At 44.6% G+C, this 12,252-nt stretch overlaps 13 non-coding genes across 13 annotated transcripts; all 13 read left to right on the top strand.

Annotated features, from left to right (window-relative positions):
* Nucleotides 1–759: 759 nt before the first annotated feature.
* On the top strand, nucleotides 760–852 carry TRNAI-UAU (transfer RNA isoleucine (anticodon UAU)). The gene is given in 2 exon segments: nucleotides 760–797; nucleotides 817–852. It is a non-coding gene; the product is annotated as a tRNA-Ile (tRNA).
* A 327-nt stretch (nucleotides 853–1,179) lies between these two features.
* TRNAR-CCU (transfer RNA arginine (anticodon CCU)) lies at nucleotides 1,180–1,252 on the top strand. Its single transcript has one exon. It is a non-coding gene; the product is annotated as a tRNA-Arg (tRNA).
* Nucleotides 1,253–2,474: 1,222 nt separating this feature from the next.
* TRNAI-UAU (transfer RNA isoleucine (anticodon UAU)) lies at nucleotides 2,475–2,567 on the top strand. The gene is given in 2 exon segments: nucleotides 2,475–2,512; nucleotides 2,532–2,567. It is a non-coding gene; the product is annotated as a tRNA-Ile (tRNA).
* A 327-nt stretch (nucleotides 2,568–2,894) lies between these two features.
* TRNAR-CCU (transfer RNA arginine (anticodon CCU)) lies at nucleotides 2,895–2,967 on the top strand. Its single transcript has one exon. It is a non-coding gene; the product is annotated as a tRNA-Arg (tRNA).
* A 1,222-nt stretch (nucleotides 2,968–4,189) lies between these two features.
* Nucleotides 4,190–4,282, top strand: TRNAI-UAU (transfer RNA isoleucine (anticodon UAU)). The gene is given in 2 exon segments: nucleotides 4,190–4,227; nucleotides 4,247–4,282. It is a non-coding gene; the product is annotated as a tRNA-Ile (tRNA).
* Nucleotides 4,283–4,609: 327 nt separating this feature from the next.
* TRNAR-CCU (transfer RNA arginine (anticodon CCU)) lies at nucleotides 4,610–4,682 on the top strand. Its single transcript has one exon. It is a non-coding gene; the product is annotated as a tRNA-Arg (tRNA).
* Nucleotides 4,683–5,904: 1,222 nt separating this feature from the next.
* On the top strand, nucleotides 5,905–5,997 carry TRNAI-UAU (transfer RNA isoleucine (anticodon UAU)). Its single transcript is given in 2 exon segments — nucleotides 5,905–5,942; nucleotides 5,962–5,997. It is a non-coding gene; the product is annotated as a tRNA-Ile (tRNA).
* A 1,622-nt stretch (nucleotides 5,998–7,619) lies between these two features.
* Nucleotides 7,620–7,712, top strand: TRNAI-UAU (transfer RNA isoleucine (anticodon UAU)). Its single transcript is given in 2 exon segments — nucleotides 7,620–7,657; nucleotides 7,677–7,712. It is a non-coding gene; the product is annotated as a tRNA-Ile (tRNA).
* Nucleotides 7,713–8,039: 327 nt separating this feature from the next.
* Nucleotides 8,040–8,112, top strand: TRNAR-CCU (transfer RNA arginine (anticodon CCU)). Its single transcript has one exon. It is a non-coding gene; the product is annotated as a tRNA-Arg (tRNA).
* A 1,222-nt stretch (nucleotides 8,113–9,334) lies between these two features.
* TRNAI-UAU (transfer RNA isoleucine (anticodon UAU)) lies at nucleotides 9,335–9,427 on the top strand. Its single transcript is given in 2 exon segments — nucleotides 9,335–9,372; nucleotides 9,392–9,427. It is a non-coding gene; the product is annotated as a tRNA-Ile (tRNA).
* A 327-nt stretch (nucleotides 9,428–9,754) lies between these two features.
* Nucleotides 9,755–9,827, top strand: TRNAR-CCU (transfer RNA arginine (anticodon CCU)). The gene has a single exon. It is a non-coding gene; the product is annotated as a tRNA-Arg (tRNA).
* A 1,222-nt stretch (nucleotides 9,828–11,049) lies between these two features.
* On the top strand, nucleotides 11,050–11,142 carry TRNAI-UAU (transfer RNA isoleucine (anticodon UAU)). The gene is given in 2 exon segments: nucleotides 11,050–11,087; nucleotides 11,107–11,142. It is a non-coding gene; the product is annotated as a tRNA-Ile (tRNA).
* A 327-nt stretch (nucleotides 11,143–11,469) lies between these two features.
* TRNAR-CCU (transfer RNA arginine (anticodon CCU)) lies at nucleotides 11,470–11,542 on the top strand. Its single transcript has one exon. It is a non-coding gene; the product is annotated as a tRNA-Arg (tRNA).
* Nucleotides 11,543–12,252: the final 710 nt, after the last annotated feature.

The raw sequence follows: 12,252 nt of genomic DNA, 5'->3' as shown, positions 1-12,252 counted from the left end.
ATCTCGTTACAAAAGGTCAAAGAAATGTAAAGTCACTATCATGTCACCACACTATGGAAAATCATAGCAAATCCACCTTCAAAATGCACTTCCTGCTGATTTTCACGGACCCACTTCAAAGCTAGATGCAACGCGCAATTGTGAACATCTCAATTGGCCGGCTCTGCTGTCATATATATTTATATCTTCTATAATAATAAATTCAATCTGTCATTTTGGGTGCTGTGTGTAAGATACGCCTTGCCCAGTAAATACCCCAGGGATTCCCTGCATCATGCCTGCATGTGTAGTCTGCCCAACTCAGCCGACTGCATTGCGACTCTGGAGGAGTGGCACCTGCTGGGGATAAAACATGACTTGAGATAGGTGTGCTTTTCCTTATTATCGCCTTATATGCAGTAGGAACATGCACATTTAGCAGCAGACCAGAATGATCTCACACCTTTTCAGAGGTATTCATGGCTTTCAAAGCCTGCTCTCATGGCCTATTCTCTCACCACCACAAAAAAAGTGTGATTGTGTGCTCCTAGTCTGTGTCAAGCCTCCATTGAAGTCCACTCACCTCTATGGAGATGATCTTAATAGTCACCTTGGCTTGCTGATTTGGACAAACGCTCCCTGTCTTCTACCGGTTTTCTTCTTAACAAACAATTGACTTGGTCTTATAATGATTTATGACATGTGCTTCATTTTAACGAGTTACACATCACAGGCCAAGTGTCCTGGTGATAAAGGCACCTCCCCAACAGCAGCAACGGAGCTCCAGTGGCGCAATCGGTTAGCGCGCGGTACTTATAAGACAGTATCTGTTGAGCAATGCCGAGGTTGTGAGTTCGAGCCTCACCTGGAGCAGAGATAGTTGCCCTTTTGCTTCCTTTAATCACCTTTCTCCTATGACCCAAAACATTCAAGCCAAAGGGTGCCAGTATGCCACTGCTACACGCAGGAGCTGTCATTGCCCAACAAGGGAAGCTTGTTTTGAGTGAGGACCAAAAAGAATGAGACCAATGCTTTTGCTTGTTGAAGAGCAGTGGAGGAAGCTGGCAAGAGCTATATCACCTGCAAAATCCATGGCACAACACAAGGAAAAGAAGTACGTCCATTTGCAACTCATTTGCTGCAAGCGGCATTGTGCAGTCTCTGTGGAGCAAAAGCCTACTTGCTGCACTTCTACAGCATGCCCCAGTGGCCTAATGGATAAGGCACTGGCCTCCTAAGCCAGGGATTGTGGGTTCGAGTCCCATCTGGGGTGGCACATTCCTTCTTTGGCCCTTACATGTAGCATACCAACACACATTGTACTCTGATACAAATGACTTGGATTCTCATGGCTGCCAAAGGCTTTTAACGTGGACCAGAACTCTTGCACAGGAAAGAAGGAGAACATAGAGAAATGCACCCTGTGTATGTATTTAGAGACTTTAGCCTGTCCCCCTCATTTGTGTCTAATCACTAGTTGTGGTGATTACCCTGGGTCACATGACTGCCAATGGCAGATAAGCTTATTTGAAAGCACAGGCTGTTAACAATATGTCTGCTTCCATCAGTCAGGAAGTAGAAACAGTGCAGATTTATCTTAGGATTTCTATTAGCTGTAACAAAGAAATGTTTCTTGTTTAAAGGTTGTTATGCTGTTGCGTATCTTTTAGAGCAGAAAGGACGTTCTGAGTTCAGGTCCACTTGAAATTCGACAATGCTTTCAATGGGTATCCCACATCTCGTTACAAAAGGTCAAAGAAATGTAAAGTCACTATCATGTCACCACACTATGGAAAATCATAGCAAATCCACCTTCAAAATGCACTTCCTGCTGATTTTCACGGACCCACTTCAAAGCTAGATGCAACGCGCAATTGTGAACATCTCAATTGGCCGGCTCTGCTGTCATATATATTTATATCTTCTATAATAATAAATTCAATCTGTCATTTTGGGTGCTGTGTGTAAGATACGCCTTGTCCAGTAAATACCCCAGGGATTCCCTGCATCATGCCTGCATGTGTAGTCTGCCCAACTCAGCCGACTGCATTGCGACTCTGGAGGAGTGGCACCTGCTGGGGATAAAACATGACTTGAGATAGGTGTGCTTTTCCTTATTATCGCCTTATATGCAGTAGGAACATGCACATTTAGCAGCAGACCAGAATGATCTCACACCTTTTCAGAGGTATTCATGGCTTTCAAAGCCTGCTCTCATGGCCTATTCTCTCACCACCACAAAAAAAGTGTGATTGTGTGCTCCTAGTCTGTGTCAAGCCTCCATTGAAGTCCACTCACCTCTATGGAGATGATCTTAATAGTCACCTTGGCTTGCTGATTTGGACAAACGCTCCCTGTCTTCTACCGGTTTTCTTCTTAACAAACAATTGACTTGGTCTTATAATGATTTATGACATGTGCTTCATTTTAACGAGTTACGCATCACAGGCCAAGTGTCCTGGTGATAAAGGCACCTCCCCAACAGCAGCAACGGAGCTCCAGTGGCGCAATCGGTTAGCGCGCGGTACTTATAAGACAGTATCTGTTGAGCAATGCCGAGGTTGTGAGTTCGAGCCTCACCTGGAGCAGAGATAGTTGCCCTTTTGCTTCCTTTAATCACCTTTCTCCTATGACCCAAAACATTCAAGCCAAAGGGTGCCAGTATGCCACTGCTACACGCAGGAACTGTCATTGCCCAACAAGGGAAGCTTGTTTTGAGTGAGGACCAAAAAGAATGAGACCAATGCTTTTGCTTGTTGAAGAGCAGTGGAGGAAGCTGGCAAGAGCTATATCACCTGCAAAATCCATGGCACAACACAAGGAAAAGAAGTACGTCCATTTGCAACTCATTTGCTGCAAGAGGCATTGTGCAGTCTCTGTGGAGCAAAAGCCTACTTGCTGCACTTCTACAGCATGCCCCAGTGGCCTAATGGATAAGGCACTGGCCTCCTAAGCCAGGGATTGTGGGTTCGAGTCCCATCTGGGGTGGCACATTCCTTCTTTGGCCCTTACATGTAGCATACCAACACACATTGTACTCTGATACAAATGACTTGGATTCTCATGGCTGCCAAAGGCTTTTAAAGTGGACCAGAACTCTTGCACAGGAAAGATGGAAAACATAGAGAAATGCACCCTGTGTATGTATTTAGAGACTTTAGCCTGTCCCCCTCATTTGTGTCTAATCACTAGTTGTGGTGATCACCCTGGGTCACATGACTGCCAATGGCAGATAAGCTCATTTGAAAGCACAGGCTGTTAACAATATGTCTGCTTCCATCAGTCAGGAAGTAGAAACAGTGCAGATTTATCTTAGGATTTCTATTAGCTGTAACAAAGAAATGTTTCTTGTTTAAAGGTTGTTTTGCTGTTGCGTATCTTTTAGAGCAGAAAGGACGTTCTGAGTTCAGGTCCACTTGAAATTCGACAAGGCTTTCAATGGGTATCCCACATCTCGTTACAAAAGGTCAAAGAAATGTAAAGTCACTATCATGTCACCACACTATGGAAAATCATAGCAAATCCACCTTCAAAATGCACTTCCTGCTGATTTTCACGGACCCACTTCAAAGCTAGATGCAATGCGCAATTGTGAACATCTCAATTGGCCGGCTCTGCTGTCATATATATCTATATCTTCTATAATAATAAATTCAATCTGTCATTTTGGGTGCTGTGTGTAAGATACGCCTTGCCCAGTAAATACCCCAGGGATTCCCTGCATCATGCCTGCATGTGTAGTCTGCCCAACACAGCCGACTGCATTGCGACTCTGGAGGAGTGGCACCTGCTGGGGATAAAACATGACTTGAGATAGGTGTTCTTTTCCTTATTATCGCCTTATATGCAGTAGGAACATGCACATTTAGCAGCAGACCAGAATGATCTCACACCTTTTCAGAGGTATTCATGGCTTTCAAAGCCAGCTCTCATGGCCTATTCTCTCACCACCACAAAAAAAGTGTGATTGTGTGCTCCTAGTCTGTGTCAAGCCTCCATTGAAGTCCACTCACCTCTATGGAGATGATCTTAATAGTCACCTTGGCTTGCTGATTTGGACAAACGCTCCCTGTCTTCTACCGGTTTTCTTCTTAACAAACAATTGACTTGGTCTTATAATGATTTATGACATGTGCTTCATTTTAACGAGTTACGCATCACAGGCCAAGTGTCCTGGTGATAAAGGCACCTCCCCAACAGCAGCAACGGAGCTCCAGTGGCGCAATCGGTTAGCGCGCGGTACTTATAAGACAGTATCTGTTGAGCAATGCCGAGGTTGTGAGTTCGAGCCTCACCTGGAGCAGAGATAGTTGCCCTTTTGCTTCCTTTAATCACCTTTCTCCTATGACCCAAAACATTCAAGCCAAAGGGTGCCAGTATGCCACTGCTACACGCAGGAGCTGTCATTGCCCAACAAGGGAAGCTTGTTTTGAGTGAGGACCAAAAAGAATGAGACCAATGCTTTTGCTTGTTGAAGAGCAGTGGAGGAAGCTGGCAAGAGCTATATCACCTGCAAAATCCATGGCACAACACAAGGAAAAGAAGTACATCCATTTGCAACTCATTTGCTGCAAGAGGCATTGTGCAGTCTCTGTGGAGCAAAAGCCTACTTGCTGCACTTCTACAGCATGCCCCAGTGGCCTAATGGATAAGGCACTGGCCTCCTAAGCCAGGGATTGTGGGTTCGAGTCCCATCTGGGGTGGCACATTCCTTCTTTGGCCCTTACATGTAGCATACCAACACACATTGTACTCTGATACAAATGACTTGGATTCTCATGGCTGCCAAAGGCTTTTAAAGTGGACCAGAACTCTTGCACAGGAAAGAAGGAGAACATAGAGAAATGCACCCTGTGTATGTATTTAGAGACTTTAGCCTGTCCCCCTCATTTGTGTCTAATCACTAGTTGTGGTGATCACCCTGGGTCACATGACTGCCAATGGCAGATAAGCTCATTTGAAAGCACAGCCTGTTAACAATATGTCTGCTTCCATCAGTCAGGAAGTAGAAACAGTGCAGATTTATCTTAGGATTTCTATTAGCTGTAACAAAGAAATGTTTCTTGTTTAAAGGTTGTTATGCTGTTGCGTATCTTTTAGAGCAGAAAGGACGTTCTGAGTTCAGGTCCACTTGAAATTCGACAAGGCTTTCAATGGGTATCCCACATCTCGTTACAAAAGGTCAAAGAAATGTAAAGTCACTATCATGTCACCACACTATGGAAAATCATAGCAAATCCACCTTCAAAATGCACTTCCTGCTGATTTTCACGGACCCACTTCAAAGCTAGATGCAACGCGCAATTGTGAACATCTCAATTGGCCGGCTCTGCTGTCATATATATTTATATCTTCTATAATAATAAATTCAATCTGTCATTTTGGGTGCTGTGTGTAAGATACGCCTTGCCCAGTAAATACCCCAGGGATTCCCTGCATCATGCCTGCATGTGTAGTCTGCCCAACTCAGCCGACTGCATTGCGACTCTGGAGGAGTGGCACCTGCTGGGGATAAAACATGACTTGAGATAGGTGTGCTTTTCCTTATTATCGCCTTATATGCAGTAGGAACATGCACATTTAGCAGCAGACCAGAATGATCTCACACCTTTTCAGAGGTATTCATGGCTTTCAAAGCCTGCTCTCATGGCCTATTCTCTCTCCACCACAAAAAAAGTGTGATTGTGTGCTCTTAGTCTGTGTCAAGCCTCCATTGAAGTCCACTCACCTCTATGGAGATGATCTTAATAGTCACCTTGGCTTGCTGATTTGGACAAACGCTCCCTGTCTTCTACCGGTTTTCTTCTTAACAAACAATTGACTTGGTCTTATAATGATTTATGACATGTGCTTCATTTTAACGAGTTACGCATCACAGGCCAAGTGTCCTGGTGATAAAGGCACCTCCCCAACAGCAGCAACGGAGCTCCAGTGGCGCAATCGGTTAGCGCGCGGTACTTATAAGACAGTATCTGTTGAGCAATGCTGAGGTTGTGAGTTCGAGCCTCACCTGGAGCAGAGATAGTTGCCCTTTTGCTTCCTTTAATCACCTTTCTCCTATGACCCAAAACATTCAAGCCAAAGGGTGCCAGTATGCCACTGCTACACGCAGGAGCTGTCATTGCCCAACAAGGGAAGCTTGTTTTGAGTGAGGACCAAAAAGAATGAGACCAATGCTTTTGCTTGTTGAAGAGCAGTGGAGGAAGCTGGCAAGAGCTATATCACCTGCAAAATCCATGGCACAACACAAGGAAAAGAAGTACGTCCATTTGCAACTCATTTGCTGCAAGAGGCATTGTGCAGTCTCTGTGGAGCAAAAGCCTACTTGCTGCACTTCTACAGCATGCCCCAATGGCCTAATGGATAAGGCACTGGCCTCCTAAGCCAGGGATTGTGGGTTTGAGTCTCATCTGGGGTGGCACATTCCTTCTTTGGCCTTTACATGTAGCATACCAACACACATTGTACTCTGATACAAATGACTTGGATTCTCATGGCTGCCAAAGGCTTTTAAAGTGGACCAGAACTCTTGCACAGGAAAGATGGAAAACATAGAGAAATGCACCCTGTGTATGTATTTAGAGACTTTAGCCTGTCCCCCTCATTTGTGTCTAATCACTAGTTGTGGTGATCACCCTGGGTCACATGACTGCCAATGGCAGATAAGCTCATTTGAAAGCACAGGCTGTTAACAATATGTCTGCTTCCATCAGTCAGGAAGTAGAAACAGTGCAGATTTATCTTAGGATTTCTATTAGCTGTAACAAAGAAATGTTTCTTGTTTAAAGGTTGTTTTGCTGTTGCGTATCTTTTAGAGCAGAAAGGACGTTCTGAGTTCAGGTCCACTTGAAATTCGACAAGGCTTTCAATGGATATCCCACATCTCGTTACAAAAGGTCAAAGAAATGTAAAGTCACTATCATGTCACCACACTATGGAAAATCATAGCAAATCCACCTTCAAAATGCACTTCCTGCTGATTTTCACGGACCCACTTCAAAGCTAGATGCAACGCGCAATTGTGAACATCTCAATTGGCCGGCTCTGCTGTCATATATATTTATATCTTCTATAATAATAAATTCAATCTGTCATTTTGGGTGCTGTGTGTAAGATACGCCTTGCCCAGTAAATACCCCAGGGATTCCCTGCATCATGCCTGCATGTGTAGTCTGCCCAACTCAGCCGACTGCATTGCGACTCTGGAGGAGTGGCACCTGCTGGGGATAAAACATGACTTGAGATAGGTGTGCTTTTCCTTATTATCGCCTTATATGCAGTAGGAACATGCACATTTAGCAGCAGACCAGAATGATCTCACACCTTTTCAGAGGTATTCATGGCTTTCAAAGCCTGCTCTCATGGCCTATTCTCTCACCACCACAAAAAAAGTGTGATTGTGTGCTCCTAGTCTGTGTCAAGCCTCCATTGAAGTCCACTCACCTCTATGGAGATGATCTTAATAGTCACCTTGGCTTGCTGATTTGGACAAACGCTCCCTGTCTTCTACCGGTTTTCTTCTTAACAAACAATTGACTTGGTCTTATAATGATTTATGACATGTGCTTCATTTTAACGAGTTACGCATCACAGGCCAAGTGTCCTGGTGATAAAGGCACCTCCCCAACAGCAGCAACGGAGCTCCAGTGGCGCAATCGGTTAGCGCGCGGTACTTATAAGACAGTATCTGTTGAGCAATGCCGAGGTTGTGAGTTCGAGCCTCACCTGGAGCAGAGATAGTTGCCCTTTTGCTTCCTTTAATCACCTTTCTCCTATGACCCAAAACATTCAAGCCAAAGGGTGCCAGTATGCCACTGCTACACGCAGGAGCTGTCATTGCCCAACAAGGGAAGCTTGTTTTGAGTGAGGACCAAAAAGAATGAGACCAATGCTTTTGCTTGTTGAAGAGCAGTGGAGGAAGCTGGCAAGAGCTATATCACCTGCAAAATCCATGGCACAACACAAGGAAAAGAAGTACGTCCATTTGCAACTCATTTGCTGCAAGAGGCATTGTGCAGTCTCTGTGGAGCAAAAGCCTACTTGCTGCACTTCTACAGCATGCCCCAGTGGCCTAATGGATAAGGCACTGGCCTCCTAAGCCAGGGATTGTGGGTTCGAGTCCCATCTGGGGTGGCACATTCCTTCTTTGGCCCTTACATGTAGCATACCAACACACATTGTACTCTGATACAAATGACTTGGATTCTCATGGCTGCCAAAGGCTTTTAAAGTGGACCAGAACTCTTGCACAGGAAAGAAGGAGAACATAGAGAAATGCACCCTGTGTATGTATTTAGAGACTTTAGCCTGTCCCCCTCATTTGTGTCTAATCACTAGTTGTGGTGATCACCCTGGGTCACATGACTGCCAATGGCAGATAAGCTCATTTGAAAGCACAGCCTGTTAACAATATGTCTGCTTCCATCAGTCAGGAAGTAGAAACAGTGCAGATTTATCTTAGGATTTCTATTAGCTGTAACAAAGAAATGTTTCTTGTTTAAAGGTTGTTATGCTGTTGCGTATCTTTTAGAGCAGAAAGGACGTTCTGAGTTCAGGTCCACTTGAAATTCGACAAGGCTTTCAATGGGTATCCCACATCTCGTTACAAAAGGTCAAAGAAATGTAAAGTCACTATCATGTCACCACACTATGGAAAATCATAGCAAATCCACCTTCAAAATGCACTTCCTGCTGATTTTCACGGACCCACTTCAAAGCTAGATGCAACGCGCAATTGTGAACATCTCAATTGGCCGGCTCTGCTGTCATATATATTTATATCTTCTATAATAATAAATTCAATCTGTCATTTTGGGTGCTGTGTGTAAGATACGCCTTGCCCAGTAAATACCCCAGGGATTCCCTGCATCATGCCTGCATGTGTAGTCTGCCCAACTCAGCCGACTGCATTGCGACTCTGGAGGAGTGGCACCTGCTGGGGATAAAACATGACTTGAGATAGGTGTGCTTTTCCTTATTATCGCCTTATATGCAGTAGGAACATGCACATTTAGCAGCAGACCAGAATGATCTCACACCTTTTCAGAGGTATTCATGGCTTTCAAAGCCTGCTCTCATGGCCTATTCTCTCACCACCACAAAAAAAGTGTGATTGTGTGCTCCTAGTCTGTGTCAAGCCTCCATTGAAGTCCACTCACCTCTATGGAGATGATCTTAATAGTCACCTTGGCTTGCTGATTTGGACAAACGCTCCCTGTCTTCTACCGGTTTTCTTCTTAACAAACAATTGACTTGGTCTTATAATGATTTATGACATGTGCTTCATTTTAACGAGTTACGCATCACAGGCCAAGTGTCCTGGTGATAAAGGCACCTCCCCAACAGCAGCAACGGAGCTCCAGTGGCGCAATCGGTTAGCGCGCGGTACTTATAAGACAGTATCTGTTGAGCAATGCTGAGGCTGTGAGTTCGAGCCTCACCTGGAGCAGAGATAGTTGCCCTTTTGCTTCCTTTAATGACCTTTCTCCTATGACCCATAACATTCAAGCCAAAGGGTGCCAGTATGCCACTGCTACACGCAGGAGCTGTCATTGCCCAACAAGGGAAGCTTGTTTTGAGTGAGGACCAAAAAGAATGAGACCAATGCTTTTGCTTGTTGAAGAGCAGTGGAGGAAGCTGGCAAGAGCTATATCACCTGCAAAATCCATGGCACAACACAAGGAAAAGAAGTACGTCCATTTGCAACTCATTTGCTGCAAGAGGCATTGTGCAGTCTCTGTGGAGCAAAAGCCTACTTGCTGCACTTCTACAGCATGCCCCAGTGGCCTAATGGATAAGGCACTGGCCTCCTAAGCCAGGGATTGTGGGTTCGAGTCCCATCTGGGGTGGCACATTCCTTCTTTGGCCCTTACATGTAGCATACCAACACACATTGTACTCTGATACAAATGACTTGGATTCTCATGGCTGCCAAAGGCTTTTAACGTGGACCAGAACTCTTGCACAGGAAAGAAGGAGAACATAGAGAAATGCACCCTGTGTATGTATTTAGAGACTTTAGCCTGTCCCCCTCATTTGTGTCTAATCACTAGTTGTGGTGATTACCCTGGGTCACATGACTGCCAATGGCAGATAAGCTTATTTGAAAGCACAGGCTGTTAACAATATGTCTGCTTCCATCAGTCAGGAAGTAGAAACAGTGCAGATTTATCTTAGGATTTCTATTAGCTGTAACAAAGAAATGTTTCTTGTTTAAAGGTTGTTATGCTGTTGCGTATCTTTTAGAGCAGAAAGGACGTTCTGAGTTCAGGTCCACTTGAAATTCGACAATGCTTTCAATGGGTATCCCACATCTCGTTACAAAAGGTCAAAGAAATGTAAAGTCACTATCATGTCACCACACTATGGAAAATCATAGCAAATCCACCTTCAAAATGCACTTCCTGCTGATTTTCACGGACCCACTTCAAAGCTAGATGCAACGCGCAATTGTGAACATCTCAATTGGCCGGCTCTGCTGTCATATATATTTATATCTTCTATAATAATAAATTCAATCTGTCATTTTGGGTGCTGTGTGTAAGATACGCCTTGCCCAGTAAATACCCCAGGGATTCCCTGCATCATGCCTGCATGTGTAGTCTGCCCAACTCAGCCGACTGCATTGCGACTCTGGAGGAGTGGCACCTGCTGGGGATAAAACATGACTTGAGATAGGTGTGCTTTTCCTTATTATCGCCTTATATGCAGTAGGAACATGCACATTTAGCAGCAGACCAGAATGATCTCACACCTTTTCAGAGGTATTCATGGCTTTCAAAGCCTGCTCTCATGGCCTATTCTCTCACCACCACAAAAAAAGTGTGATTGTGTGCTCCTAGTCTGTGTCAAGCCTCCATTGAAGTCCACTCACCTCTATGGAGATGATCTTAATAGTCACCTTGGCTTGCTGATTTGGACAAACGCTCCCTGTCTTCTACCGGTTTTCTTCTTAACAAACAATTGACTTGGTCTTATAATGATTTATGACATGTGCTTCATTTTAACGAGTTACGCATCACAGGCCAAGTGTCCTGGTGATAAAGGCACCTCCCCAACAGCAGCAACAGAGCTCCAGTGGCGCAATCGGTTAGCGCGCGGTACTTATAAGACAGTATCTGTTGAGCAATGCCGAGGTTGTGAGTTCGAGCCTCACCTGGAGCAGAGATAGTTGCCCTTTTGCTTCCTTTAATCACCTTTCTCCTATGACCCAAAACATTCAAGCCAAAGGGTGCCAGTATGCCACTGCTACACGCAGGAGCTGTCATTGCCCAACAAGGGAAGCTTGTTTTGAGTGAGGACCAAAAAGAATGAGACCAATGCTTTTGCTTGTTGAAGAGCAGTGGAGGAAGCTGGCAAGAGCTATATCACCTGCAAAATCCATGGCACAACACAAGGAAAAGAAGTACGTCCATTTGCAACTCATTTGCTGCAAGAGGCATTGTGCAGTCTCTGTGGAGCAAAAGCCTACTTGCTGCACTTCTACAGCATGCCCCAGTGGCCTAATGGATAAGGCACTGGCCTCCTAAGCCAGGGATTGTGGGTTCGAGTCCCATCTGGGGTGGCACATTCCTTCTTTGGCCCTTACATGTAGCATACCAACACACATTGTACTCTGATACAAATGACTTGGATTCTCATGGCTGCCAAAGGCTTTTAACGTGGACCAGAACTCTTGCACAGGAAAGAAGGAGATCATAGAGAAATGCACCCTGTGTATGCATTTAGAGACTTTAGCCTGTCCCCCTCATTTGTGTCTAATCACTAGTTGTGGTGATTACCCTGGGTCACATGACTGCCAATGGCAGATAAGCTTATTTGAAAGCACAGGCTGTTAACAATATGTCTGCTTCCATCAGTCAGGAAGTAGAAACAGTGCAGATTTATCTTAGGATTTCTATTAGCTGTAACAAAGAAATGTTTCTTGTTTAAAGGTTGTTATGCTGTTGCGTATCTTTTAGAGCAGAAAGGACGTTCTGAGTTCAGGTCCACTTGAAATTCGACAATGCTTTCAATGGGTATCCCACATCTCGTTACAAAAGGTCAAAGAAATGTAAAGTCACTATCATGTCACCACACTATGGAAAATCAGAGCAAATCCACCTTCAAAATGCACTTCCTGCTGATTTTCACGGACCCACTTCAAAGCTAGATGCAACGCGCAATTGTGAACATCTCAATTGGCCGGCTCTGCTGTCATATATATTTATATCTTCTATAATAATAAATTCAATCTGTCATTTTGGGTGCTGTGTGTAAGATACGCCTTGCCCA

This window comes from Hyperolius riggenbachi, chromosome 3 (assembly GCF_040937935.1).
Source record: "Hyperolius riggenbachi isolate aHypRig1 chromosome 3, aHypRig1.pri, whole genome shotgun sequence".
Taxonomy (NCBI): domain Eukaryota; kingdom Metazoa; phylum Chordata; class Amphibia; order Anura; family Hyperoliidae; genus Hyperolius; species Hyperolius riggenbachi.
This window is presented reverse-complemented; position numbering and strand designations above follow the sequence as displayed.